General features: G+C 46.0%; 1 protein-coding gene across 2 annotated transcripts in view; it reads left to right on the top strand.

The window, feature by feature from the left end:
* Nucleotides 1-26,264, top strand: part of pltp (phospholipid transfer protein) — a 147,996-nt gene continuing 121,732 nt past the window's right edge. The window contains exon 1 of one of the 2 annotated variants that reach the window (XM_078236324.1): nt 1-588. The gene's annotated coding sequence lies outside the window, so the exon portion shown is untranslated. Of the gene's footprint in view, nt 589-608; nt 913-26,264 lie in introns of those variants that run through there. The other variant, XM_078236321.1, reaches the window with a different exon arrangement.

Here is a 26,264-nt window from a genome sequence, read left to right as displayed (position 1 = left end):
TACTGAAGTCTCCGGGCCCGCCACCCACGCCGGCAGGGGGTCAGGGCTGGCCCGGGAATTTTTGGAGGGTCAGCAATGTGGGGGGGTCGCACAGCCGGCAGTGCGGGGATCGTGGGGCTGGCCAGCAATCGGGAGACCGGCAGACGGGCTACTGCGCATGCGCCAATTGTGGCGCTGACAGATTGGCGCATGTGCAGTGGCCCCACTCAGTACAATGCTGCCGGCCTCTCCAGCAGGAATTGCCCACTGATTTTCAACAGGATTTTCTGCAGTGCACAGTGTGGGAGAGTCTTCTGTGAACTCCCGCTGAAAAAAACAAGCGTGATATACTCACGTTTTCACCCAAATTCGGCACTTAGATTTTTTTGGGGAGAATCCTGGCCCACATCTTTGGACTGTGAGAGAAAACCAAAGCATCCAGAGGAGAGAGATGCATTGGGAGAAAATTCAAACTGCACACAGTCACCCAAGGCTGGAATCGAACCCTGGACTGTGAAGCAGCAATCCATATTACTATGCCACGTGTCTTGCCAATAGAAACCCGCAAAGAAAGGATTGCCAACATATTAATCACATCAAATGTTTGAGGTAATTGCTATGGCTATATACGTTAGTGTGTTTTTAAATACTCGATCTGGGATTGCAGTGTCGGATCTCCTCTGCTTTCAATGCCAATTACTTTAGACAGAAGGGGACTGCATCTGGCAGACATTAGGATCATAAATTACTCTTTGTTTCACAGGAGCCAGCTGCAAACATGAACTAATACCTTCTCCAGTTCTGACCGTAATATATATTCAGCACTGCTTATACAAACCACGAGCATAACTGCTTTTAACCCTGTATGTGTTGTGACCAGCAAGAAAGAATCCAATAAACAAACCAACCTTTGGCTACTGGATCTTCTTTAAGGTAAAACTTTCTTTGACAAGCACATTTATTTGTGGTGTTTCAGAGACACAATTTGAAACCCCCATTCTAGCGCCTTAAACCCACAATCCAGACATTGTCTGAGTGTGTGGTGGAGACAGATCACACCGAGTAGGATCTGGAATGCACTGCCTGAGGGTGTGGTGGAGTCAGATTCGCACTGCAAGTGGTTAAGATCTGGAATGTATTCTGAGTGTGGTGGAGACAGATTCGCACTGCAAGTGGTTAGGATCTGGGTTGCACTGTCTTAGTGTGAACAAAGAAAAGTACAGCACAGGAACAGTACAGCACAGGAACAGTACAGACTTTGGCCCTCGAAGTCTGCCAATCATGATGCCCTAACTAAAAAAAAAACTGCCATTACTCGAACCATAGAACATTACAGCGCAGTACAGGCCCTTCGGCTCTTAATGTTGCGCCGACCTGTGAAGCCAATCTAAAGCCCCTCTAATGTACACTATTCCAATATCATCCATATGTTTATCCAATGACCATTTGAATGCTCTTAATGTTGACGAGTCCACTACTGCTGCAGGCAGGGCATTCCACGCCCTTACTACTCTCTGAGTAAAGAACCTACCTCTAACATCTGTCCTATATCTCTCACCCCTCAATTTAAAGCTAAAATAATCAAAGAACAAAGAAAATTACAGCACAGGAACAGGCCCTTCGGCCCTCCAAGCCTGCACCGACCATACTGCCCGACTTAACTAAAACCACCCACCCTTCCGGGGACATATCCCTCTATTCCCATCCTATTCATGTATTTGTCCAGACGCCCCATAAAACTCAATCGTATCTGCTTCCACTACCTCCCCTGGCAGCGAGTTCCAGGCACCCATCACCCTCTGTGTAAAAAACTTGCCTCGTACATATCCTTTAAACCTTGCCTCTCACACCTTAAACCTGTGCCCCCTAGTAATTGACTCTTCCACCCTGGGAAAAAGCTTCTGACTATCCATTCTGTTCATGCCCCTCATAATCTTGTAGAATTCTATCAGGTCGCCCCTTAACCTCCGTTGTTCCAGTGAGAACAAACAAAGTTTTTCCAACCTCTCCTCATAGCTAATGCCCTCCATACCAGGCAACATCCTGGAAAATCTTTTCTGAACCCTCTCCAAAGCCTCCACATCTTTCTGGTAGTGTGTTGACCAGAATTGAACACTATATTCCAAGTGCGGCCTAACTAAGGTTCTATAAAGCTGCTATAGCCATGCCCTCAATATTTTATAGACCTCTATAAGACCACTCCTGAGCCTACCCAAGGGAAAAAAGTCCCAGACTATCCAGACTTTCATTATATCTCAAACCTTCAAGCCCCTGTAGCAACCCAGTAATTATTTTTCTGCACACTTTCTAGAACCATAGAACATTATAGCACAGAAACAGGCCTTTTGGCCCTTCTTGCCTGTGCCCAACCATTTTTGTGCCTCGTCCCACTGACCTGCACTTGGACCATATCCCTCCACATCCCGCCCATCCATGTACCTGTCCAAGTTTTTCTTAAATGTTAAAAGTGAGCCCGCATTCACCACCTCATCTGGCAGCTCATTCCAAACTCCCACCACTCTCTGTGTGAAGAAGCCCCCCCCCCCCGTAATATTCCCTTTAAACTTTTCCCCCCTCACCCTTAACCCATGTCCTCTAGTTATTTTCTCCCCTAGCCTCAGTGGAAAAAGCCTGCTTGCATTCACTCTGTCTATCCCCATCATAATTTTATACACCTCTATCAAATCTGCCCTCATTCTTCTACGCTCCAGGGAATAAAGTCCTAACCTATTCAACCTTTCTCTGGGACTCAGTTTCTCAAGTCCCAGCAACATCCTTGTAAACCTTCTCTGCGCTCTTTCAACCTTATTAATATCCTTCCTGTAATTAGGTGACCAAAACTGCACACAATACTCTAAACTCGGCCTCACCAATGTCTTATATAACCTCACCATAACATTCCAACTCCTATACTCAATAACTTGATTTTACTCGTATCCCTTTATTTCCTCCCTATTCATGTACCCATCCAGATGTCTCTTAAAAGTCGCTAATGTGCCTGCTTCCACCACATCCTCTGGCAGTGCATTCCAGGCACTCCCACTCTGCGTGAAAAACTTCCCCCACACATCTCCCTTAAACTTTCCCCCTCTTACCTTGAACCTGTGCCTCCTTGTAATTGACACTTCCACCCTTGGAAAAAGCTTCTGACTACCCACCCTGTCTATGCCTCTCATAATTTTGTAGACCTCTATCAGGTCTCCCCTCAGCCTCCGTGTTTCCAGTGAAAACAATCCTAGTTTATTCAACTTCTCCTCATAGTCAACACCCTCGAGACCAGGCAACATCCTGGTCAACCTTCTTTGCGCACTCTTCAAAGCTTCCACATCCTTCTGATAGTTTGGTGACCAAAACTGCATGCAATACTCCAAATGCGACCTAACCAAGTTTTTACATAGCTGCAACATGATTTCCCAACTCCCGTACTCAATGCCTCGGCTAATGAAGGCAAGCATGCCATTTGCTTTCTTAATTGCCTTGGCCACCTGTGTTGCCAATTTTAGGGAATGTGGAGCTGCATGCCCAGATCCCGTCTGTATGTTAATGTTCCTAAGGGTGCTGCCATTTACAGTATAATTCATACATAAATTTGATCCTCCACCTCATATTTGTCCGGATTATCTGCCATTTCTGTGCCAAGTCTCCAATCTATATGCTGTTGCATCCCCTGACAACCCTCGGCACTATCAGCAACTCCGCCAATCTTCGTGTCATTTATTACCTTACTAATCAGACCACCCACATTTTCCTCCAGATCATTTATAAGTATTATAAAACAGGTCCCAGCACTGATCCCTGCGGAATACCACTAGCGATGATGTGGAGATGCCGGCGTTGGACTGGGGTAAGCACAGTAAGAAGTCTCACAACACCAGGTTAAAGTCCAACAGGTTTATTTGGTAGCAAATACCATAAGCTTTCGGAGCACAGCTCCTTCGTCAGATGGAGTGGATATCTGTTCTCCAACAGTGCACAGACACAGAAATCAAGTTACAGAATACTAATTAGAATGCAAATCTCTACAGCCAGCCAGGTCTTAAAGGTACAGACAATGTGGGTGGAGGGAGCATTCAACACAGGTTAAAGAGATGTGTATTGTCTCCAGACAGAACAGCTAGCCACTAGCAACAGATCTCCATTCTGAAAAACAACCTTCCACCGCTACTCTCTGTCTTCTATGACCAAGATGTGGAGATGCCGGTGTTGGACTTGGGTAAACACAGTAAGAAGTCTCACAACACCAGGTTAAAGTCCAACAGGTTTATTTGATAGCAAAAGCCACTAGCTTTCGGAGCGCTGCTCCTTCGTCAGGTAAGTGGGAGTTCTGTTCACAAACAGGGCATATAAAGACACAAACTCAATTTACAAAATAATGGTTGGAATGCGAGCCTTTACAGGTAATCAAGTCTTAAAGGTACAGACAATGTGAGTGGAGAGAGCGTTAAGCACAGGTTAAAGAGATGTGTATTGTCTCCAGACAAGACGGTTAGTGAGATTTTGAAAGCCCAGGCAAGTCGTGGGGGTTACAGATAGTGTGACATGAACCCAAGATCCCAGTTGAGGCCGTCCTCATGTGTGCGGAACTTGGCTATCAGTCTCTGCTCAGCGGCTCTGTGCTGTCGTGTGTCGTGAAGGCCGCCTTGGAGAACGCTTACCTGAAGATCAGAGGCCGAATGCCTGTGACCGCTGAGGTGTTCCTCAACAGTTCCTGTTGGGGAACACTTCAGCGGTCACGGACATTCGGCACACATGAGGACGGCCTCAACCGGGAGCTTGCCTGGGTTTGCAAAATCTCACTAACTGTCTTGTCTGGAGACAACACACATCTCTTTAACCTGTGCTTAACGCTCTCTCCACTCACATTGTCTGTACCTTTAAGACTTGATTACCTGTAAAGACTCGCATTCCAACCATTATTTTGTAAATTGAGTTTGTGTCTTTATATGCCCTGTTTGTGAACAGAACTCCCACTTACCTGACGAAGGAGCAAATAAACCTGTTGGTCTTTAACCTGGTGTTGTGAGACTTCTTACTATTCTATGACCAAGCGAGGTCTGTATCCATCTAGCCAACTCACCCTGAATCCCATGTGATTTTAGTTATTGTACATGTGGGACCTTGTCAAACGCCTTACTAAAGTCCATATAGACAGCCCTTTCCCTATCAATTTTCTTTGTCACCCCTTCAAAAAACTCAATCAAGTGGTGAGACATGACCTTCCCCGTACGAAACCATGCTGCCTGTCGCTAACTAGTCCATTTTCCTCCAAATGTGCATACATCGTGTCCCTCAGTACTTCTCCAAAAGCTTCCCCACCACTGATGTCAGTTTCACCAGCCTATAATTTGCTGGATTATCCCTGCTTCCTTTCTTAAACAAGGGAACAACATTGGCTATTCTCCAGTCCTCTGGAACAACGCCTGTGGTCAAAGAGAATGTGAAGATATCTGTTAAAGCCCCAGCTATTTTTCCCCTTGCCTCCTGCAGTAACCTGGGTTAGATCCCATCTGGCCCTGGGGACTTGTCTACCTTAATGCAATTTAAAATACACAACACTTCCTCCTTTGATATATTCACGTTCTCTGGAGCATTCACACACCTATCCCTCACCTCAACATCCATCATGTCCTTCTCCTTGATGAATACCTATACAAAGTGCTCATTAAGGATTTCACCCACTTCCTGTGGTGCATAACTTCCCTCTATTGTCCTTGAGTGGGCCTACTCCTTCACCTGCAACCCTCTTGCTCCTAATATGTGTATAAAAAGCCTTGGGATTCTCCTTGACCCTGTTCGCTAAAGACATTTCATGGCCCCGTCTAGCCCTCTTAATTGCACATTTAAATTCCTTCCTACTTTCACTGTACTCCTTAAGGACTTCCAGTTTTTAGATGTCTAGACCTATCAAATTTTTCCTTTTGACTAGGCGATGGAAGGGTGTGGTGCAGACAGATTCACTCAGTGAGTGGTTAGGATCTGGAATACACTGAGAGTGTGGTGGAGACTGGTTCACACAGCGAGTGGTTAGGATCTGGAATGCACTGTCTGCGCGTGTGGTGGGGACAGATTCACACAGCAAGTGGTTAGGATATAGGATGCACAGTCTGAGTGTGGTGAAGACAAATTCACCACAGTGAGTGGTTAGGTAACTGGAATGCACTGCCTGAGAGTGTAGTGGAGACAGATTCACACACTGAGTGGTTAGGGTCTGGAATACACAGAGTGTGGCGGAGCCAGATTCAGGATCTGGAATACACTGCGAGTGTGGTGGGGACAGATTTACACAGTAAGTGGTTAGGATCTACAATACACTGTCTGTGAGTGTGGTGGAGATAGATCCACACAGTAAGTGTTTAGGTATTTGGAATGTACTGCCTGGGAGTGTACTGGACACAGATTCACACAGCGAGTGGTTAGGATCTAGAATGCGCTGTCTGAGTATGTGGTGGATACAGATTCACTCAGCGTGTGGTTTGGATCTGGAATGCACTGTCTGAGAGTGTGGTGGATATAGATTCACACAGCGAGTGGTTAGGATCTAGAATGCACTGTCTGAGAATGTGGTGGAGACAGATTGACTCTGAGTGGTTAGGATCAGGAATTTACTTTCTGTGAGTGTGGTGGAAACAGATTCACACAGTGAGTGGATAGGATCTGGAATGTTTTGTCTGAGAGTGTGCTGGAGACAGATTGTGGTTTTCAAAAGGAAATTTTGTAATGATCTAAAGAGAAATGTACCTACACCACATGGACCTTGAACTCCCTTCCTAACAGCACTGTGGGTGCACCTACACCACGTGGACCTTGAACTCCCTTCCTAACAGCACTGTGGATGTACCTACACCACGTGGACCTTGAACTCCCTTCCTAACAGCACTGTGGGTGCACCTACACCACGTTGACCTTGCACTCCCTTCCTAACAGCACTGTGGATGTACCTACATCACGTGGACCTTGAACTCCTTTTTTTTAGTTTTAAGTATTATTGTCACAAGTAGACTCACATTAATGCTGCAATGAAGTTACTGTGAAAATCCCTAACAGCACTGTGGATGCACCTACACCCCATTGACCTGGAACTCCCTTCCTGACAGCTCTGTGGGTGAACCTACACCACATGGACCTGGAACCCCCTTCCTAACAGTACAGTTGATGTACCAACACCACATGGACTGCAGCCGTTCAAGAATGTGACTCTTCTTCTCAAGGGCAGTTAGGAATGGGAATGGTAAAACATGCTGGCAATTCGCAAATCCCAAGAACAAATGGAAAAAAAACTATTGGCTGATTCAGGACCATCGGCATTGGGCAATTTTGAGTGGAAGTCTGAGAAAGTTGCACCCAGCAACCATGACCACTAACATGCCTGCTCCATCATCTGATGTTCAGGCAGGAGCATTGTTCGCATACCCTTTATATGTCATCCATTTTAAATCACAATGCAAGACAGGCTTATTACCAGTCCTTACTTAAAGGAAAAGAAAGAGTTTGGAGTCCACTTCTTCTTTTGTCAGTTACTGTTGTTATGTTTTCTGAATTAAGGAGAGAAGCAGCTGCATCATTGATCTCCATCTTGCCTGGGATGGATTGTGGGAAAGAGGAGTTGTGGCAGTGAAATCTGGAAGTTTCGACTTCACAGCATGTGTCCTGTAGTAATTCAGCCAGACACTAGTTTCCCATCACCAAAGACCCTTAATTGTGCACCAAAGAGAAGGGCCACCCGTGTGGGTTACAGCTAGGCAGTCTACACCCTGGGACCTACAACAACGGTCCAGGTTAATGTAGACAGAGTCTAAGCCTGATTGACAGCCTGTGATTTCACTTCCTTGTTTGCAAATCACAATTGCTTTGAAGAAATCATAGGCTGTTAATCAAATTTAGACTCTGTCAACATTGTGGTCAGGATCAATGGGGGACTTGAGATGCATTCAAACATGAAGTGAAATGAAAATAAACACAGGTGGCTAAAGGATGACATTGAGCTGTCACAAGAAGTCTTTTTCAAGGCACTGCACATTGGATTTGTTACAGATCAGAGGGTTCCCTTCGAGTGGAGAAGGTTTCAAAGAATTAAAGTTACTTGGCCACTTCAGAATTTTCACAGCTGACAAGTAGGAATGCAGATGTTGATCACAGGTCTACCTGAAATCACAATGCCAGGGATGATTTTCAGGTCTGCCAGAGCTAGAAGGTTGGACTTTAACCTGGTGTTGTTAAAACTCTTACTGTGTTTACCGCAGTCCCAACGCCGGCATCTCCACATCAGAGCTAGAGGGGCAGTCCAGCCACGACACCCTCATCCTGGCAGAGAGGAACATAGGAATTAGGGGCAGAAGTAGGCAATTCAGCCCTTCAAGCCTGCTCCGTCAATTCAATCAGATCATGGCTGATCTCTCCCTGGTCTCAAATCTACCTCCCTACCTGTTCCAGGCGAGGGCAACTCCTTGCCATCAGCCCAAGTCCAACCAACACTCAGGATCCCTGAAGGATACTTCCTCTGCAGCTTGGTAGGAGAAGAGGGACAAATAGCCACTGGACCTACCTCCTCAAGCTCCATTGGGGCCAAGGTGCCAGGACAGGATGTCAGGGTGCAAGGTGCATGGCCTAGAAGGGGGGCTATATGGGATCTGAGAGAGAAGGGGAGCTGTGTGGGGTCTGAGGAGGGAGTGGGGGGGGGGGGTCGAGTCTGTCCATCCTCCTGTCTGTGTGGTGTGAGGTGGGGGGGGGAGGCAACCTGTGATTCGAGTGGTGGGGGAGAAGATGCCCCACTTTTCTGAGGGTTTGTTGGTGCTCCCCTGGACCCTCAGCATTTCATGTCCCAGTTTGTGGGCAGCAGCTGTAAAGCCCCACCCAGTGCCGTTCCTACTGGCAGCCGGGTGAATAGCAGGAGTCTGATGAATGGCCTGTCAAACCCACTAATAACATTCAAATTAATCAGTTTGCATCATTATCGGGTTTCTGCCCGCTCTGGGCAGGAACCCAATTGGGGTGGGGCAGGTCCGGTGAATCCTGAGAGCCCTCATGCCCATCAGGATTTCCAATTTTCTGCCGACGTCCCATTCACTGGGGTACCAGGATTCCCACCAGCCGTCTGAAGGGGTCGGAGAATTGCCCCCACCATTAAAAAATATGAAATCCTCCATTTAATACTGAGAATTAAGGAGAATCTTTGTTCTCAGAGGTTGTGAGTCTGTGGAAATCTCTTCCCCAGATAGTGGTGGAAGTTAGGTCAATGAATATTTTTAAAATAGATTTGTGATGATACTGCGCTATTCATGTATTTTGGACAGGATGTTCTGGCCACTCTTGGCCCGAAACCGGAAAATCCCGTCCGAGGTTATGGGACCTATCATTGGTCCGTCCCTCGCCCGTTATGATTCCCGTGGCGAGTGGAATGGGAAAATTCACCTCTTTATGTTTGAGGGAGACTGCTTTAAGATTCAGTGTTTTGTTACAAGCAGTTGGTTTGTCTGGCAGGAATACAGCAGATGCTGGAAAACAAAATAATTACTCATTTTAGCCGTGTAAATGTTTATTTAGCAGAAGGCTTAACGAGCTTTTAACAAAGAAAATGACCCTTGCAGTGTTTTCTTGATTAAAGTAACGGAAGGTGAGTTAGGTATACAGGATCATATAGTCATGTGATACTAGAAATGGGAGGAGCCAGGTTTGTAGTTGAGCAGAACTTTCTGAGTTCGGTTGCTGGAGAGGGCTGGAGGCGGCACGGTTAGCATTGCTGCTTTACAGCGCCAGGGACTCAATTCCCGGCTTGGGTCACTATCTATGTGGAGTTTGCACGTTCTCCCCGTGTCTGCGTGGGTTTCCTCCAGGTGCTCCGGTTTCCCCCCACATTCTGAAAGACGTGCCGGTTAGGTGCATTGACCTGAACAGGCAACTAGGGGAATTTCACAGTAACTTCATTGCAGTGTTAATGTAAGCCTTACTTGTGACTAATAAATAAACTGTAAAAATATAGCCGCTTACAAACAGCTCATTCTCTCTCTCTCTCTACAAAATATCTCTGGAAGCTCCAAAGCTGTTAACCCAAGTCAAAGCAAGTATGCCTGGAGTTGCTAACTATTTTTAAAATGGGGTTGAGATCTATATGATAAATATTGCTGAATTGGAACTGAATAGTGATAAGGTAGAAGTTAAAAGAGTTATTTCTTCTCATGTTTAAAGATTGTTCAACAGTTAAGAGTTAGACTGTTTCATTTTGTGAGAGTTATACTTAAACTATGTTGTGAATAAAGCTTTTTTTGAAAGAAGATCCCTAATTTGTCAGTAGAATTAATCCTAAGGCGAGGCATCCTTTCCTCACATTTATGCCAAAATAGAACAATTGTGGTCTAGTCTGGCTTCATAATAGACCCTAGGGTTTCTGATCTGGCACCCTAACAGATTGTTGATTGACCGGGGAGTCAAAGGATACAGACAAGTGTACCTGTAAGTAGGGATTCAGAAGAGGGGTAATGATGTGAAGGAACTGAGGGGCTGGAGGGGTGTTGGGGGGCGGGGGGGGGGGGGGAGCTGGTGGGGAGGAAGTGGGAATTTTGTCCATGGTCACAGCATTTGCAGCTTGCCCCTGCTGCCAGACAGCAGGACAGCAGAATTCGGCTGAAGTGGGATTTCAGAAGGCGCACTAAACAATCCTCAATGTTCTTGCTCTGTGATAGCTGGCAACATGATGTGGGGAGTCATCTTCTGCAGAGGATTTGGGACTGTCTGTCCATAGAAACCATAGAAAATTACAGCTCAGAAACAGGCCTTTTGGCCCTTCTTGTCTGTGCCGAACCATTTTATGCCTAGTCCCACTGACCTGCACTTGGACCATATCCCTCCACACCCCTCTCATCCATGAACCCGTCCAAGTTTTTCTTAAATGTTAAAAGTGACCCCGCATTTACCACTTTATCCGGCAGCTCATTCCACACTCCCACCACTCTCTGCGTGAAGAAGCCCCCCCTAATATTCCCTTTAAACTTTTCTCCTTTCACCCTTAACCCATGCCCTCTGGTTTTTTTCTCCCCCAGCCTCAGTGGAAAAAGCCTGCTTGCATTCACTCTATCTATACCCATCAAAATCTTATACACCTCTATCAAATCTCCCCTCAATCTTCTACGCTCCAGGGAATAAAGTCCCAACCTATTCAATCTCTCTCTGTCACTCAGCTTCTCAAGTCCCGGCAACATCCTTGTGAACTTTCTCTGCACTCTTTCAATCTTATTTACATCCTTCCTGTAACTAGGTGACCAAAACATAGAAACCATAGAAAATTACAGCTCAGAAACAGGCCTTTTGGCCCTTCTTGTCTGTGCCGGCAGTGATTGTGTACAATCTCTTCCTGAAAGAGAGAGGGAAGAATGTCAAGTGCTAGTTGCACTGTTTAGGCGATGTGCCTGCTGGAGGTATGTGGCAACAGTGAGAATCGGGTTTGAGGCAAGTGTTTGAGGGTGTGTGGTCTAACTCTGTACCTGGAACAATTGAAATTAAGCATGCCCTCAACTACCACCAGAGGGAGTTAGACACAAGGACACGTCATTGGGCCCACGGAATCCAATTTAACCCCATCAAGAGTTTTTACCCTCTTCCCAACAGTCTCAATTTCAATTATATTGTAACTAGATTTTCCCAGATGTTATAAGGGTCCTGGCGAAATTCTCAATAAATATTCCCCCACCAAGAGAGTAGGAGTTGGGTTCATTAAATGTTTGATACAGAAGTCCAGATGAAACACTTGGGACTGGATTTTCCGGTCGCACTCGCCCCAAAGCCGGAAAATCCCACCCAAAGTCAATGGACCTTCGCATGGTCTGTGTCCCACCCTCTATGATTCCCGTGGCAGGTGGGACGGGAAGTAAGGATTACAGTCTTGGGTGACTGTCTGTGTAGAGTTTGCATGTTCTCCCCATGTCTGCGTCGGTTTTCTCCCACAGTCCAAAGTTGTGCAGGTTAGGTGGATTGACCATGCTAATTTGTCCCTTAATGTCCCAAGATGTGTAGGTTAGATAGATTAGCCATGGTAAATGTGTGGGGTTACGGGGATAGGGCAGGAAAGTGGATCTGGGTAAGACAATCTGTCAGAGAGAGTCAGTGCAAACTTGATGGGCTGCACCGTCAGATTTGTAGGAATTCTTTGAATTCTATAGATTCCATGAATCAGACCTCAATGGAGAGTGCTTATGTAAACCATGTGTTAAAGAGTCCCTTTCAATAGAGAAACCCTAATGTCACCACAAATCAGTCAAGGGAAGGCGTGATGTCCCTGAGTATTGGAGAACAAACTCCAGAAAGGGGCAATTGCCAGATGATGAATTATTACAAACACTGTCAAAGGACACAGTTGAGGTGAAGTTTCAGGAACAGGCGTGCTGTCTAGTGAAAAAGCTGAGGCCAGTATCTGACCATACCACAACTGAATCTATCATCACAACAAAAGTTGCCCCAATAATGGTGAAATTACTGGTGTATGGACATCCTTTGAAGATGGAGGTGCACATGGGAACTGCAAGTCTCCGTTACCAGAGAACAGACATATAAGCATCTCCAATCTGGCATCCAACTCCTGAGGTTGGACGATACAAAGGCCAGACTAGCCACCTACATGGGGGAAATCATTACAAATAAAAGGCACCACAATGGCTCCAGTAAATTACAGGCAGCAATCAGCTTGACTCCCACTCATTGCTGTACAAGGCCACAGACCAAGCCTTATGGGGAGAGATTGGTTCCAGCAGAACTGGTTGGAAATCTTTAGGCTAGGTATGGGGAGACTGTACAAAGTTATTAGTAGATACCCTGGAGTTTTTCCGAAGAGCCTGGTAAAATAAAAAGAGCCAAGGCCAAGATCTATGTTGACCCTCACGCTACACCTAGGTATTTCAGAGCCAGACTAATCCCTTATTTCATGCTGGAGAAGATGGAACTAAACTTGGATGCCTTGAAAGTTTAGATACAATAACACCTGTGCAGTTTGCAGAATGGGCCACGCCAGTAGTCCCTGTTCTTAAAACTGACAAATCAGTTGGTCTTTGTGGGGACTATAGACTGACAATCAATCATGTCTCCAAACTCAATAGGTACCCCATGCCCTGAATTGACAATTTCTATGCTAAAGATGTTCTCCAAATTGGGCATGAGCCACGCCTATCTTCAGCTTGAATTGGATGAGTCCTCCCGAAAATATGCGATGATCAACACATAAGGAACTCTACGAGTATACCCATTTGCCTTTTGGGGTCTCATCAGCGTGTGCCATCTTCCAAAATGTTATGGAGAACATCCTTCAAGGACTATCCAAGGTAGCAGTATACTTAGATAACATCTTGTTCAGGGGGGGCTTCAGAACAGGAACATCTGGCCAACTTCTTGTAGAGATTTTCCAGAGCAGGAGTTTGCTTGAAGAGGGAGAAATGTGTTTTCCAAACAGCCGAAGTACCCGATTTAGGCTACTGAGTAGAAGGCAAGGGGTTACACCCAGTAGAGGATAACGTAAAGTCCGTCAAGGAAGCACCAACCCCTAGAAACACCACAGAGTTGAAATTCTTCCTGGGATTAGTCAATTATTAAGGAAAATTTATCCCGAACCCTTGCATGCCCCACTGCAAAAATACCAGAGATGATCCTGGGAAGCTCTGCAAGCAGAGGCCTTTTCTAAAGTTAAACATCAGCGACTGTCATTAACCTATGGCCTATTTTGATTCAAGATTTGTGATGCTTCCCCGTACGGGGTTAGGGTGGTGCTGCCACATCACTGGAAAGACATGACATAAATGTCCATCGCTTTTGCCTCCAGGACCCTTTCAGCCGTGGAGCAAAGGTATTCTCAGATTGAGAAAGAAAAGTTGACAGTCGTATTTGGTGTGAAAATGTTCCATCAATATGTCTATGGTAGACGTATTTTTATAATTACTGACTATAAACCCTTATTGGGCCTTTTCAAAGAGGACAAGGCAAAGCCCCCTATTGCCCTCACTCCAACGCTGGGCCTGGTTATTGCAGCATTTGAATATCTTCTAGAACACCGTCTGGAAGCTGGATAGCTAATGCAGATGCACTGATCACCTCCAATTGCCCACAAGCCTGGCTCCTTTACCAGCTTTAGTAGAGATCTTGATGACCCTGAATTTTTTGGAGACTTTGCCAATGTCAACAAGGCAGATTAAAGCCTGGACCCAAAAAGATACCAACCCTATCTAAAATAAAGCACATAATCCTACAGGAGAGATTCCAAGGACAACCCTCCAAAGAAATGAAACCTTACCTTGCTAAGAAAGATGAACTTAGAGTTGAGGATGGAATCATTCATTGGGGGCAATTGAGTAATAGTTCCACTCCAAGGACAACATCCAATATTAATGGAACGACACAATGGTCCCTCTGGATAGTACAGATACGGAGCTGGAGGCTGAAGAAATGGGCCTCATAGCTAAAGCTGACCTGAGGAGGAACCTGCATTGGTAATGCTGCGACACTCCCTGCAGAAGAGAAGGTCCCTTGTTTGGTTTACACCGCCTGACCCAGCCCCGCCTTTGACGGACTTCCGACCAAGCTTCAAGCAACGGAACATATCTCCTCGCAGTGGGGATGCGGGAAGAGACGCAGAACTAAAGGGAAAGGGATGTTATGATGGCCACAAAGACCATTGGGGATCATCAATGATCTCCCCGTGGGCTTTGTGGAGTATGAGCTGCCCTATTGAGCGAACAGAGGCTTGCCCAAGGGGTACTTAAACCTGTTACTCTACCCAGACCGGGGCTGTAGGTCCCGAGGTGAAGACTGCCTGAATATAAGCTGCAGGTACGACCCTTTCCTTTGGTGCACAATAAATGGTTTTGGTGACAGGAAACTGACGTTTGGCTGAATTACTACACTTCCTGATTTCAGAAAACCTCCTCATATAACACAAATTGCAAAACTGTTTTGGCTGAGTGGAGACTAGAAACTGGAAGACAGAGGGCACGATTTTACCAAAAACGGGCACGAAAACATGGTAAAATCGGGGATGAGGCCATTAACGCGATTCACGCCTGCGTCTGCGCAGATGGCCACTTTACCGAGGCCCCGGAATGGCCGCGATCTGATTCGCGCCCGAAACGGGCGCAACAGCGATTTGCATGCATTTCAATTGAATTAATGAACTGCCCACCCAACTTTATCAGCATTTCCCCCTTTACCACCGTGTTCGCCAATCCAGAATCGGGCCGAAATGGACATGCTAAATAAAAGTCTGTTTCGGTCGCTCCAGCTGCTGAAGAGGCGAGTTCAGAGCTTCCAACGGCTCTCTGACTCAGATCGGTGGTGGGGTAGGGGGCAAGGAGGCGGGCCAGATCATTCTCTGGTGGGGGAGGGGGGAAGGAGGAGGCGGGTCAGATGTACCTCGGGGTGGGGGAGGGAGAGGAGGGAGGCCAGATCATTCTCTGGGGAGGGGGGGTGGAGGAGGGGGGAGGGAGTCCAGATCGTTATCTTGGGGGGGGGGGGGGGGCAGATCATTCTCCGGAGGAGGGAGGGAGAGAGGCCAGATCGTTGTCTGGGGGTGGGGGGGAGCTGGGCCAGATCATTCTCTGGTGAGGGGGTGGGGAAGGAGGAGGAGGCGGGTCAGATGTACCTTTGGGGGGGGGAGGGGAGGGAGGCCAGATCGTTCTCTGGTTTGTGGGGGGGGAGGGGGGCCAGATCATTCTCTGTGGAGGGGGGAGGGAGTGAGGCCAAATCGTTCCCTGGTTTGGGGGGAGGGGGGTGGATAAGGTGTATCTCTGGTGGTGGGGGGAGGCCCTAACGCTCTCTGGTGGGGGGGGGAGGGGAGAGGAAGGCCAAATGGATCTCTGGTGGGCGTGGTGGATGGGTTTCAGGGGGGTCCGCTGCCACTCTGCAGGCGATCGGTGAGGGGGAAGGGGGCAAGGGGTCATGATCAGTCTGGGTAGTGGGGAGGTGGGTGGATAAGGGGGACAGTTATGTTGTGGAGGTGATGTCTGTGGGGCCATCGCTCCCGCTTTTCGCTTCTGGGCCGCTTTCTCCACTTTCTGTGGCCCGGGAGCGATCTGACACGGGCGCGCTTTTTCAACTTTTTTTCTAACTGCGCATGCGCAGTTCAGAGCTCCGATTGTTTCGGGAGCGCTAAGCCTCGCCCACAGCACGATTCAGACACGCGATTTTTTTTTCAATCTAAGTGCTAATGGGGACGCCTGAAAGCAGATTTCCAAGTCGGATCGGGAATTGCGCCCAGATTCAGCACTTAGAATGAAAATGGTAAAATCAGGCCTAGAGTTCCAGTGAGACCAGTTGGCTCACAGTGTGACAAGCATCTGGGGGGAATTGATGTGAAATCCACAGAAGTTGTATTGGTTTCACTTGGTTTTAGAGTATGGTGCGTCTGACCACATTTCGCCTAGTGGTTTACATAGACTGTGTACTTGCTGAGAACTCAGAGTATGAGATAGGTTTTGTAATTGTGTTATTCTTACAAATCTCAATATATCTGTAATGGTATAGTTGGAGTGAAGGAGTGGTGTATTATAATCAATCTTTTCTTGGTTAATAAATGTTTTATTCTTTTGGGAAAAGTTAATCGGCTGACTCCTGTGACTCTGTTCATCCACATATCTAAACAAAAAATAAAAGTTAGGATCTATCTGCCAGGGCTGGTGGTGGAGGCAGATATGATAGGGGCATTTGAGGGGCTTTTAGAGAAGCACATGAATATGCAAGGAATAGAGGGATATGGACCAAGGACAGACAGAATGTATCAGTTTAATTTGGCGTCATGTTCAGCACAACATTGTGGGTCAAAGGACCTGTTCCTGTGCAGTACAGAAGGAGGTCCATCGAGCCTGTACCGACAACAATCCCACCCAGGCCCTTCTCCCGTAACCCTCATTTACCCTGCTAATCCCCCTGACATAAGGGTCAATTTAGCATGGCCAATCTACCTAACCCGCACATCTTTGGACTGTGGGAGGAAACCGGAGCACCCGGAGGAAACCCACGCCGACATGGGGAGAATGTGCAAACTCCACATAGACTGTGACCTGAGGCCGGAATTGAACTCGGGTCCCTGAAGCTATAGGAAGAAGTGCTGCCCCATGTTCTATCAAGCCAGGTTCCACCTGGCATCTGACTTGTTTAGTAGTAACACCAGCTGGATCTTAATACAGTCTCCATCGCCAAGGTCTCCAGCACTGCATCCATGAACCTTGGTGCTCCCTCTCTTCCAAAAGAGCTGATTTGTTTTTAGTCCGAGCCACTTACACTCTAGGCAGTCAGCAGTAGCAGCAGCAGTGTCCTTCCAATGGAATCCCCCTTTATAAGGTGCAGGGCCACCTGAAACAGGTGTTAGACTTATGATGGCCTACATATATGGTCCGACGCTCATCTCAAGGTCAAGTATGACACTTAGGATACAAACAGTCTGTTTCAACTCAAATGTTTGCCAGAGAAAGGGGAAGAGTTGATAATAATGGTGGTCTCGTAGTAATGTTACTGGATCAATAATCCTGAGGGCTAGGCTAAAGGTCTAGGGACTTTGGTTCAAATTCCACTAGGGCAGTTGGTTGAATTTAAATTCAGTGAATAAATATAAAGTGAGTCTCAGTAATGCTGACCATGACAATTATCATAAATTGTCGTAAAAAACCCATCTGGTTCACTAAAGTCCTTTAGGAAAGGAAATCTGCCATCCTTACCTGATCTAGCCTACGCATAACTCCAGACCCACAGCAATGTGGTTGACTCTCAGCTGCCCTCTGAAATGGGTGAGCAAGCCATGCAATTCAAGAGCAATTAGGAATGGGCAATAAATGCTGTCCAACCAGCGACACCCACATCCTCTGAAAGAATAAGTAAAAATGTGTTTATCGCAGAGACAGAAGATAATAATCCTTACACACAGTGTGGTTATGATCTGTGTTTGCTTATATTGTTTCTGAGCTGGATCAACCTTCGTCTTTTCATCCACATCCCTTCAACCACTTTCCAGCCAAATTCCTCAACCTTTTGGTACCAAAGTATGGGTGTTTGGTTTAAAGACCTAAAAATAGAGGCGTCTCCAGTGGAAAATAAAAGTAAATAGTCTCTCCCGTTCTTACCACTTGCCGTTGGCATTGGTTGCAAGGATTTGTAGATTGATAATCACCCTGCTTGGCTACTTTATGAACATACCTTCAAGGGCCATCAAGTGCTGTGGTGGGACTCGAACCCAGAACTCTGAGATAGGATGACAACCCACAAGCCAAAATGGAAGCAACAGAAAATTGCAGGGCATGATTTATAGTCATAGGGGGCAATTTTCCAGTCACTTTGCGCCCAGCTCAGATCTCACCAATTCGGGAAAATTGCATCGGGCCCAAAGATGGAATTGGCACCAAGCTTGCGATCTTCCCAGTCCCTTTGTGCTGGCACAAAGCAAGTCTCGCGAGGCTGATCAGCATGAGATTGACTTGAGTTTGGCATGCAATCATTCCCCCCTCCCGAAACGTTCCCACCACCCCAGCGGGAAGTCACGCAGTCACAAATCACTACTGGTCCCTTAAAGTGTGGACCAGGCACCATGGATTGCGAGAGCAGGCAAGGAGGGGAGTATTGCTCAGCACTAACCTCCAGTTCAGTCGCTGTGATGGTGGGGGAGGGGGTGACCTTCAAAGGGTCCTCAGATCAGGGGTTGTTGCTGGGTTGGGGCTCGTGTGGTGAGTATTCTCTCTGCCTACCTCAACGAGGACCCTCTCACAGCCACTCTTATTCTGTAGTGAGCACCAGAGCACTGAGCTCAATCTGCCACATGCTGCTGCCAATGGCCTGTGGTATCAGGGGTCTTTATCTGGGCAGGAGGCTCCACGACTGACACCTACCAGCTCAAGGGGCTGGCTGTATATCACTCAGAGAGAAGGCAGGACAGACTGCCTGAGGATGGGGGATGGGGGCGGGGGAACTAACATCTGACTCCCCGTTGGGTCACAGTTCATGCACTGACTGCCCAGGTGACAAGTGTGATAGAATGACAGCAGTAAGGTCGCGAGATGTGCAATCCTGACTATCCAAGGTGCATGAGACCCGACGTGATTGCCTCGCTGGGGGAATTGCAGGCCACTGATTGGATGGACTCTGGACTGCCAGGGGATCTGATTGGAGCCATATTGTCCTGATGGGCTTCATTCTTTAAAGACAGATTGGAGTGGGAGTTTTTTGCGGTTGGGACTGCTCACACAGGGCCCAGTTAAAGCCTGGTAACTTGGTTAAAGTCACAGCACTATCATTAACAGTTAAATAAAATGGAAATAAAATAACTGAAGCAAAACAGCCTTGAGGCAGAGGAATTGAACACAGCAAGAAACATAAACACTGAAAACGGCTTTCTAATTAGCAGCTGAGTGGGAGTGAGGCTTTGGAAACGTCTGTGAATGACATGAAAGGGAAATGTTCCCTCGTGATGAAGCTCATGAAATAACAAGAACGGTGGTAAGGACTAAACAAGTGATTGAGAGCAAACACGCTGTGTCTAATGGCCCCTGGGAATCTGGGAATATCCACTGCCATTTAACCAAGAGAGAAGTTTTTACTTTCAGAGAAAGATCAAAATGAAGACATTCTGAAAGATTGGAGAATTAGTGCCAACAAGTCAGCTCCCTGGCTGCAGGAAGAGAGCTTGTGTGGGAAGATCCATTGCCTTGCTGATTATCAGAGAGGTACAATTATCTGCTCCATTTATAGAAACAGTAACTAGACCAATAAAAGGTGGAATAAGCTGGGCTGGGTTCCTTAGCTTGAAATAGCATCAACATTTTTCAGTGTTAATCAACAGTGGTTCAACCCAGACCAGGAACAGAGATAGGAGAGGAGCAATAAGACACACACTTATGTTTACCGTTTAAATACATGATCACTTAAAACCCCTTTCAGATCTGATTCGATGGGAGGTCCCTCCTTGGTGTGTCAGTAACTGAAAGATATAAGTTCCAAAAGAGGTAATAAGAAAACTTGATTTTTATGCAGAAGAAAGTTAGAAACAGGAGGAAGGCATTGAATCCCTCAAGCCTATTCTGTTGTTTAATCAGATCATGGCTGATCTGAGAGTTACCAACTGTCCTTGCGCGTTGTGTTGATGGTCCCTTTAAGGATCAATTTGCAGAGTGAGGGTCACATGACCCAGGGAACCAATCGGGGAACAGGGTGGAGGTCGCCCTGGTAACCATGAGCTTGTGTATTCAGAGCCATCTCAGGAGCTGATTACAGCCACAAGGCTGGGAGCCTCTGTATAGAGAACGTGCAAATTCCACACAGGGAATCAAACCCGAGTCCCTGGCACTGTGAGGCAGCAGTGCTAACCACTGTGCCACCGTAACAGTGCCAACTGCAACAAAGGTTGTCTGCTGAAGCCCCACTGCACTCTTGGGGGAATGGCCTGGTCGGCCATGGGTATGAGTCCATATTGACTATGTTGGTCCATTCATGAACACAATGTTTCTGCTCATTGTTAATGCATACTCTAAGTGGATGGACATTTTTGAGGGTGGAGTCTCCTACATCGCATGCTACCATCAAAAGATTACTCCAATGTTTTTCCACCCACGGACTACCCGAAGTTATAGTGTCTGACAATGGAACAGTATTCACCATTGCTGAGTTTCAAAGCTTCATTACACTCAATGCTACAAAGCACATTAGGACTGGGCCTTACCATCCAGCATCCAATAGACTAGCTGAGTGAGCTGTCCAAACTTTTAAGTCTGGCCTAAAGAAGCAATCAGGAGAAATCCTGGAGACCAGAATCTCACGCTTCCTTCTTGGCTCCTGGACCACTCCACATACAACAATGGGAGTCCCACCAGCAGAGTTGTTAATGAACCGTCATCTCAGAACAAGGCTGAGCCTCATGTTTCCAAATTTGCCAGGGAGGGTAGCGGCCAGCCAAAGCAGTCAGAAAGCGAACCATGATTCATGTCAGTCAACATAGTTGTTTATGTTGGATGACCTTGTGTATGTGAGGAATTTTGGTAGCGGGTCTTCTTGGGTCCCTGGAATTATTATCTGTAAAACTTATTAAGTGGATGTAGAAGGAAGGATCATCCAAAAACACATAGACCAACTGAGGAAAAGAGAGATGTCCGAGCAGCCAGTTTTACTATCAGGAAGTATCTTGCCATCAGGAAATGTTGCCGACTCTTTTCGCACTGAAGTACCTGGTCATTCTGTGATGGACATAACTCATGTCTCCATGGAAACAGATGGAACTGAATTGCCTGCACCTGAAGAGACACCTGCCATTGTGGTTTTGGCTGACAGCAATCCTGTGGAAACATCTCCAACAGAGGAGTTACGTCACTCCACAAGGACTCGGAAACCCCCTGAAAGACTTGATTAATAATTGACTAAATTCATGTACTAAATGTTTAATTATTCTGGACTGTGTAAAGTGACTATTGATATTTGTATAAAAGGGACTTAGAGGGGGAGGGGTGTGGTGATTGTCCCTTTAAGGATCAATCTGCCGAGTCAAGGTCACATGACCTGGGGACTCAATTGGGGAGCAGGTGGGGAATCACCCCGGTAACTGGGGACTTCTGTACTGACCCGAGTTTCTGTATAGTTTTAACCGATAAATAAACAAGTTGTGTTTTCCCTAAACTGGTGAACAAGCATTTTTATAGGTGTCCAGGAAAGAGTGATTAATCCCCTGGATTCTCTGTCAGCAAATTCAGGAGAAAGATGAAAGAGTCATTCTAAAATTTTGTCTGTGTTTTTATATTCTGTGAACATTTTTATTTATTCTAACAATACTAGCAGGAATGCACAAAATATCTACAGTGAAATTAGTGTCTCTATTGCAACATAGAGTCATAGAGGTTTACAGCATGGAAACAGGCCCTTCGGCCCAACTTGTCCATGCCGCCCTTTTTTTAAAAACCCCTAAGCTAGTCCCAATTGCCCGCATTTGGCCCATATCCCTCTGTACCCATCGTACCCATGTAACTATCTAAATGCTTTTTAAAAGACAAAATTGTGCCCGCCTCTGCGACTACCTCTAGCAGCTTGTTCCAGACACTCACCACTCTGTGCGAAAGAATTGCCCCTCTGGACACTTTTGTATCTCTCCCCTCTCACCTTAAATCTGTGCCCTCTAGTTTTAGACTCCCCTACCTTTGGGAAAAGATATTGACTATCTAGCTGATCTGTGCCCCTCATTATTTTATAGACCTCTATAAGGTCACCCTGAAGCCTCCTACGCTCCAGAGAAAAAAGTCCCAGTCTATCCAGCCTCTCCTTATAACTCAATCCATCAAGTCCCGGTAGCATCCTAGTAAATCTTTTCTGCACTCTTTCTAGTTTAATAATATCTTTTCTATAATGGGGTGATCAGAATTGCACACAATATTCCAAGTGTGGCCTTACCAATGTCTTGTACAACTTCAACAAGACGTTCCAACTCCTGTATTCAATATTCTGACCGATGAAACCAAGCATGCCGAATGCCTTCTTCACCACTCTGTCCACCTGTGACTCCACTTTCAAGGAGCTATGAACATGTACCCCCTAGATCTCTTTGTTCTGTAACTCTCCCCAACGCCCTACCATTAACTGAGTAAGTCCTGCCCTGGTTCAATCTACCAAAATGCATCACCTCGCATTTGTCTAAATTAAACTCCATCTGCCATTCGTCAGCCCACTGGACCAATTGATCAAGATCCCGTTGCAATTGGAGATAACTTTCTTCACTGTCCACTATGCCACCAATCTTGGTGTCATCTGCAAACTTACTAACCATGCCTCCTATATTCGCATCCAAATCATTAATATAAATGACAAATAACAGTGGACCCAGCACTGATCCCTGAGGCACACCACTGGTCACAGGCCTCCAGTTTGAAAAACAACTCTCTACAACCACCTCAAGAAGCCAATTTTGTATCCATATAGATACCTCACCCTGGATCCCGTGAGATTTAACCTTGTGCAACAACCTACCATGCGGTACCTTGTCAAAGGCCTTGCTAAAGTCCATGTAGACAACATCAACTGCGCTGCCCTCATCTACCTTCTTGGTTACCCCCTTCAAAAAACTCAAATCAAATTTGTGAGACATGATTTTCCACTCACAAAGCCATGCTGACTGTCCCTAATCAGTCCTTGCTTAGCTGTAAGCTTGTCATTGGTCAAGTAGATCTTCTACAGAAGACTGCACCAGAAAAATACTGTGAGAATGAGCTTCAAGTGAAATTAAACTTATTTTGAAATTAAAATGACAAAACGGTCTTAAATGTAAACAGGCCTGATGTAAGGGGAAAACTCCCCGAGCCCAACTAGAAGAGGGGGGGTGGGGGGTGCTGAAAGTCAAACCTAGTCTTTGATAAACAGTAAGTTGTCCAATCAAAATGTGCACTGGTTTGTGACATGACGTAGATGTATGCCAGGTGTTTTCGAGCACCAGGCACGTGATAACAGGCAGATATCGAGGATGGGTACAACACTGGCCATATTCAAACTCCTAAGAACCCTCCATGTTCTGTCCAAGGGCAAGGCAGCAATGCCTCTGGAAATAACCACTGGTAGAAAAAGATTTGGTGCTTTGCATTTAGACGTGCATGATCTCTGACACACCAATCATCAGGTTTGGTGCAAATGTTGGTACTGTTTTCAAACACAAAATATTGGTGTCATTTTGTTTTATAACAAGGAAATAGAGCAACAAACATGCTTAATTGCATATGTTACAACGCGGAGTTTGTCCCCCTTTTGAGACGTGACGCCAAATCCCCCAAAGAGGAATACCTCGCCTCGTAATCTATTAAAAATGTGTGAAATGTTCTTCAGTAACGTTTAGTAGGTAACAGAAATACCTGACACTCACTTTAAAATGAACACAATTTATTTATTTAACAGGGAAGTTGAATTAAACAAGTAACATACTGAGTAAAATAAGATTCTCCTGGAATGCTGTTCAAATAACTGCAATATCCATTCATTAACCAAAAAAGTAATCATAGAATTTAGTCACTCTCAACAAAAGTATACAACCAGGTTTTATGTCTTTCGGAACCTTCTGGAGTTTCTCGGTTGATTTCTCTGTAAGTTCTTTTTGATTTGGTACCGTTAGCTGGTGTGTTTTCTTAAGAGATATATAAAGCTGGCAGGGTGGAGAGCTGCTCTCTCCCTCTCGAGACTGGAGAGGTGGCAGTTCCTATCTCCTGCTTTTCCCTCTTGCACTCTCTTTTATACCCGTGATGACCTATCAACTTTCCTAAAATAGGATTGGTCTGATTTTTTCAACATCATCAAATTCAAATATTATAGGTTCTTGGTCACCGAGAGCCAGCTTTAAATTGATTGGGCAAAATTCAAATAACAATAGGCTGCCTTGTCAAGACTTGACCTTTTGATCCAAATGTTTCAGCTTGGACTTTGGATGTACTTTGCATTTTAAGCCCCCAAACACTGAAACAAGCATATCAGCTTTTAAAGGGACCACACAATGTTTTTTCCCTCTAGCCCTTTTTACAACTTTACATCTTTATCAACATCATATTCCAAGTTCACAAACTCAACTTCGCAACATATAACTGATCTGTCTGTACAGAAACAAAGGGGCATACAGAAGGTGATTTTGTTTAGTAATGGGGGAGGGAAGGCCTAAGAAAAAAGGTTCAAACTCCCAGGTGTAGGTAATTTGCAAACCATGACACCATACTGATTGCATGTTGTACCCAGATGCAATGGCAGGGAACAGGAAAGGGTTTGCAGGCCAGTATTCTATATAGTATTACAGCTGGGTTGGGAACGGATGATTTGATCAATTGGGAGGTTTCACTGGGCAGCAAAACTCGAACATGTAGGCTCAGGCCTGCAATCAGCTCCCCAGTAGAGATAGACCCCTCTGGCTGCATTTGAAGCTATGTTCCCACCTTTTCCATAGGCTGCAATGGGTACTTGTTCGTCCAGCTGCAGCATGAATCCATCGGCATGATTTAGGAGATTTACTGGCGAGGTGCAATTTCACCAAAGCCACTCCTTTAATGTCACAAGGTGAAGACACACCCCCTCAAGTTGCCTTCAGCTCAATGACAGTTAAGGGTTTTTTAGTGATTTTAAATGTTTTCTTTAATCTAATTTCAATCCTAACATCCCCATCCTGGCATGATCCAATCCACCAGCACGGTGGCAGAGTAGTTAGTATTGTTGCCTCGTAGTGCCAGGGACCCTATTTCAATACCGGCCTATGGAGATGGCACATTCTCCCATTTCTGCATGGGTTTCCCTCCAGGTGCTCCAGTTGCCTCCCACAGTCCAAAGATGTGCAGGTTCGGTGGATCGGCCATGCAATTTAGCCCTTTAGGTGTCCCAAGATGCGTAGGTTAGGGTATTAGCCATGGTAAATGCGCGGGGTTACGGGGATAGGGCTTGTGTAAGATGTTCTGTCAGACGGTTAGTGCAGACACAATGGGCCAAATGGCCTCCTTCTGCACTGTAGAGATTCTATGATTCACCCTCTCCCACCAACACAGCAGTACTAAAGAACCAGGAGAGACAGATGTGTTGGGGGCAGGGGCATGAAACTGTCTCAGTGCCTGTTACTATTAGGACTGCAAGATTGGGGCCAATTGTCTCCAATACTGATGGGGTTATTGATTAATGCTGGCTTGTCTCACCTTTTTGAGGTGTTGACCATCACCCTCTGTTCTTAGAGGCACAGAACACATCAAAACAAATAGACAGCTTTCTATTTCTGCTAACCCAGGTCCATCCTAGTGAGATATATGGGACAGCCGCAAAGCACCTTACTAGTCACACTTTCTTCCCTTTATGGAAGTATCTGGTAAAGAGCTGTCAGCTGCAATTTTGGGACACGCCCAACATTCACCCCATGGTCGCATAAGGAAACGTGCGGGCTGATAAAAATCCTTCCCTTTATCTAACCTGTGGCCCAATTTCCCAGTTGTTGTTTGGCAGATCAGGGTCAATAATTTATCAAATAAATTTAAACAGAACTCCCCCAGAACATACTCTTGCAGCACTGCACATCCTGTTACATCCTATCTTTTGTGTAAACAAGAAACAAATGAACAAATTAGGCAATTAACCTCCCCCACCCTAAAGGGGGACTGTAACTGAAACAAAGTGGTGAATTTAAACCAAAATGTTGTTTTGGGAGCTGACAATGATCCAGTGCCCTGCAGTGCCCACTGGTTGCAGAAGGCCTCAAGTGCACTAATGGATAGTATCTTTCCAGTGATACGGGTGCGAAGATAGCCATGGAAGAGAGATAGGTGGTCGGATCAAACGACCCTGACAACGGCCTGTTTTTG

The sequence above is a fragment of the Mustelus asterias genome, chromosome 20, assembly GCF_964213995.1.
Source record: "Mustelus asterias chromosome 20, sMusAst1.hap1.1, whole genome shotgun sequence".
Lineage (NCBI taxonomy): Eukaryota > Metazoa > Chordata > Chondrichthyes > Carcharhiniformes > Triakidae > Mustelus > Mustelus asterias.
Note: the sequence above shows the minus strand (reverse complement) of the source record. Positions and strands in the feature narration are given on the sequence as shown.